The sequence below is a fragment of the Jatropha curcas genome, chromosome 8 (genome assembly GCF_041381405.1).
Source record: "Jatropha curcas cultivar XTBG-Jc1 chromosome 8, XTBG_Jcur_1.0, whole genome shotgun sequence".
NCBI classification, from domain to species: Eukaryota; Viridiplantae; Streptophyta; class Magnoliopsida; order Malpighiales; family Euphorbiaceae; genus Jatropha; species Jatropha curcas.
In genome coordinates, this window is record NC_143158.1 from 22,917,317 (window position 1) to 22,922,075 (window position 4,759).

Sequence of the window (4,759 nt, forward strand, 5' to 3'; positions counted from 1 at the left end):
TGATTGTGATGTCAATTGTTGATATAATTCAAGCAAAAGTTTAATTTGGTTTACTTGACTTATATTGTCATAATAACAAAGAAGTCTTTCTTTAATTTTAAGTCTTCCATTCACATTATTTTTATATACAAAAATATTAATGGGTAACTTTTTTCATTAATTTGATTTATTTCCATACTTTTTCATTTGTTAGACCTAATTAATCAACAAATGCATATATCTTCTCTCATAATGTAGAGATCATTAGAATTTGAAAATTTTGGCAGTTTATGTACATACATATTATTATTAACATTAAATGCTATCAATATTTGCATTTATAATAAATAATTATTCATAAAATATTAATTATTAAATGTCGATAATAATTATTTTCAAGCAAATTAAAGATTAGTATTATAAACTTATATAAAGCGCTAATAATAATATTTTTAAAGTCATGTTTATTTATTCTTTTGTTAGTCCAACCAATAAAAATAATAATATTTGATATATTATTAAAACCCAAGAATAATATCTATGTAAATTTATATTTTTTTTGACTTTTTTTTTTCTAAATTGACTCAAATTAAAATTTCAAAGATAAAAAATTAATCGAAATTAGTTTTAATTTAATTTATACAAATTGTCCATTTTCATTTGAGAAATATTATATATCTAATAGATTCACATTAAAAAAAATCTTATTTTGCATATATTCATATTTAAAAACTTTATAAATATAAAATATTAAATTTTATTTAGTATAAATGTAACTTATTGTATATAGTATTTCATATATTTATTTTTCAACTAATCACAAATATAAATTACCTTTGGAGATTATTTAAATAATAAATTAATGATGAAATTAATTTCATTAATTATTTTATTTATTTTTATTTTTATTTTTTAAAAAATATTTTAAAATTATTAAAGGTTGACAATAAAATTGTATTGTTGAAAAATTTAAAATAAAGTTGCACTAATTGAGACAAAAACGAACATATATAAATTTTTAACCTTATTCGATTGAAAATCTATATATTTGTGTGATAACAAATATTTTGATAAAACTCTACTAGAAGTAGCATTATCAAACTGTACATATAATATTATGGTTTATTACATAATTTCATGTATATGCTAATGTCAATCTTGTATTTATAATGTTATTTATAAGTTAAATTATTATGTATGAAGTCAACAAATATGAAGTATCATACATAAACTTTTATTATAAAATGTCAAATTCTATTATATCAAGACGCAACTTTAAATTACATTTAGAATTAACCGGCGCGTCGCGCCAGGATTATGTGCTTATTTGATCTAATCAAATATAATTAAAAAAAATAATCAAACAAAATCATTTTTACTTTTCATTTTGATAAATCAAAAATTAAAATGGATGAATTTAAAATTATAAATTTATTAAACAATTTTATAAATATTACATTCAATGCGATCAGTAATCCAAGTCGTTGCATCATTGGATGTCAATTGTTGGGCGACTCTAAGGCGTTTCAAACATAAATTATAATCCCTCCGTTCCATTTTGTTTACATGATTTGACAAAATACGCATATTAAGAATTTAGTCAACAAAAGTTATTTTTTTCTTTTTAATCCTTAACTCATTTAGATATTAATAAATATCTTTCATTTAATGAAGAATCATAAAGGTTATCATGAAAAAAATAATTATTTACATGTATAAATTTAAAAAACTTGTAAACATTTTGGAATATTAAAAAAAGAAAACAAGGAAACAAAATGGGACCGAGGTAAAAATTTGTTTGTGGTCTAGCTCTGGCAATCGTATTATTTGATTTATGGACTTATTGTTGTAACAAAGTGTACTTTTCTAACAAAAAAGAAGTCTTCTTTTAACATTAAGTCTTGCAGAAAAAGACTTTAAAAATGTGACGTGTGATGTGTCACACCAACCCTTACTATAAGTTATGTTGTATTGTTTTTCAAAAACTTTTATATTTGTTTGTTTGTTTGTGGTCTAGGTCAAGCAATCGTATCATTTGGTTTATGGACTTATTGTTGCAACAAAAGTGTAGTTTTCTAACAAAAAAGAAGTCTTCCTTTAACGTTAAGTCTTGCATTCACGTTATTTCTATGGAAAACACGTGATACCTAATAATAAGTTTCTTTTGATTTTCCAGAAGCTAGTAGTAGCAAAAGTAAATACCTAATAATAGGTTTTAAATGAAAATGAATATCAAGGCTAGGTTGTTTTTTAAAAGTAATTACTTAAAAAATATTTTTTAAATTTTTTGACATTTCGAGTGTTCAATAAAATCAGTCAATAGAAAATATTTTCTTGGCAAAAAAAAAAAAAAACTATATAAGTTTTTAAGAAAAATGACTTTTTATTTTTAAGGGAGGAAAATATTTTCTGGACAATAATAAACTTATTATAATCTTATAAATATATATATATATTTTAATTTATTAATCAATAGCAACCACTATCACTAGCCATTGATCACCATACGCCATAATAATCGTGACGGCCAACATTGGTCACTTCATGGATCATTGATCACTATCACTATTTATTATTTTTACGCGATAACTATCCAAATAATAAAATACCATAAATAAAATCGCCATAATGGTGACAACAAAACTCAAAAACTCTCAAACAACTAGATCTAAGAACAAAATTCTAAAATATGGGTAACAATAATCTCAAAATATGGGGAACAATAACTCATATCTGTATCATAAGACACAAATCTGAGGATTATTCAAAAAAAAAAAAAAAAAAAAAAAGAAAGACAAGGAGTAACCACCGGCGATATTTTACCGATGGCAGCCCATGAAAGAAGAAAAGAAGGGTTTTAGATTTTTTTTTTTTTTTTTTTTTTTTTTTTGCTTAGAGAGAGGATTAATTATATATCTTTCAATAAATTAATTATTTATTTACATGTGCCATATGATTGATTTTACTTTTAACAACTTAATTATAGTTTATATAAGCGGTTTATGGATCTCCTACCTCAGAAGAAGTTTTTTTGAGAGGAAATCAAACTAAAAATTTTATTAAGAGGAATCTGTAAACATATATAGAATACATATCAATATATTTCTATATTTTTGTAATTTAAGTCTAATAATAAACCACTCATATAAAAAATTAAAAAAGACAATCTTGATTTGAAGTATCTGATCAAGTTGACAGAGCATAATACATGTGTTGTAGGCGATCGCTCCACTTGGTGGCGATTCATTACCATTGTTCGACTTCATGGTTTTTCTACAAGTCTGATATGATTATCTTCAAAATTCTTCCTTCTATCAAAAAGGAGATCTACATTTTTTTCTACATAACTGTTCAAATAATAAAATACCTAAACAAAATCACCATAATGGTGATAAAAAAACTCAGAAATTTCAAACGACTAGATCTAAGAATAAAATCCTAAAAAATATGGGTAACAATAATCTCAAAATATGGGAAACAATAACTCAAATCTGTATCACAAGACACAAATCTAAGGATTATTCGAAAAAAAAAAAAAAAAAAAAAAAAAGAAAGACAAGGAGTAACCACCGGCTATATTTTACCGATGGCCACCCATGAAAAAAGAAAAGAAGGGTTTTAGATTTTTTTTTTTCCTTAGAGAGAGGCGGCAGTTTTACATTTTAAAGATTTTAATTAAATGATTGAAGTTGTATTCGGCAAATTAATAAATGAAAATAAATCAATAATGTTTAAATTCCACAATTTTAAACCATTTTCAACTCTTAATTATAATATTTATATATGGATTAGATGCCGTTAAAGTTAGGACTCATGTTTAAGCCTCCAAATTTATTGAGTTGTGATCATTAAGCCTTTGAACTTTTATTTGCTGGCATTAAGCCCTTTAACTTTTATTTATATAAAGATTAAGCCTTAAATTGATTTAGAGTAAATGGCGAATCCAATACGCTAATGTCAAAAATAGAATTTCATGGATTTAATACTTTGATTAAGTTTTCCCATCAACATGTATTTAACATATATGATTATTACTCTCTAACCCCTAGTTAATAAATATAAGAGCTTAATTTAAAAAAAAAAAAAAAGAAATTTGAAGGAGTTTAATGTCAATAAACAAAAGTTCATGGACATAATAAAAGTAAAACTTCCTCTCCTTTTTATATATTGAGTTCACTTCTATATTTATAAGCTAAAATTCTAACTCAATATTCAAGTGTCCTTTTTTTTATCATTTTAAATTCAATTGCTAATCAAATAATTATTCTTACCAAATATTTTTACTTTAAACAACTAATAGCTACTAAAACAGGCACCTAACCTTTAGCCATTGAAAATTATAAAATGCTAAAAGTTGATGTTTCTATACTAGAGATATATCGGTGTTTGATACGGGAATATAATAAGAGTATGTTAAACTTTTTAAAGTGTTCATACAACCTATCTAGATAATAATATGTAATCCACCAATCACTAGTCATTAGCTGCCAATCTATGTCGTATGGAAACTTTCTTTGAATGTCGTTCCCCATTTTGGAAACGATTCCCACATGGAAACGCTGGGAAACTCTTTGAAAACGTTTTGGGGATGTTTTTGTAAATTGAGTAATTTGAAAACACATTTCCCCTCTCGTAGATACATTTCCGTAAACTAGAAACTCTCAAAAACTCATTTCTTTAATTAAAATAAATACATAAATAGATATAAATTCACAAAGCATGATTTTTTTATGAGTATGTGTCACGACCCATCACCACTAATGCGTCCCACATCGCCCGC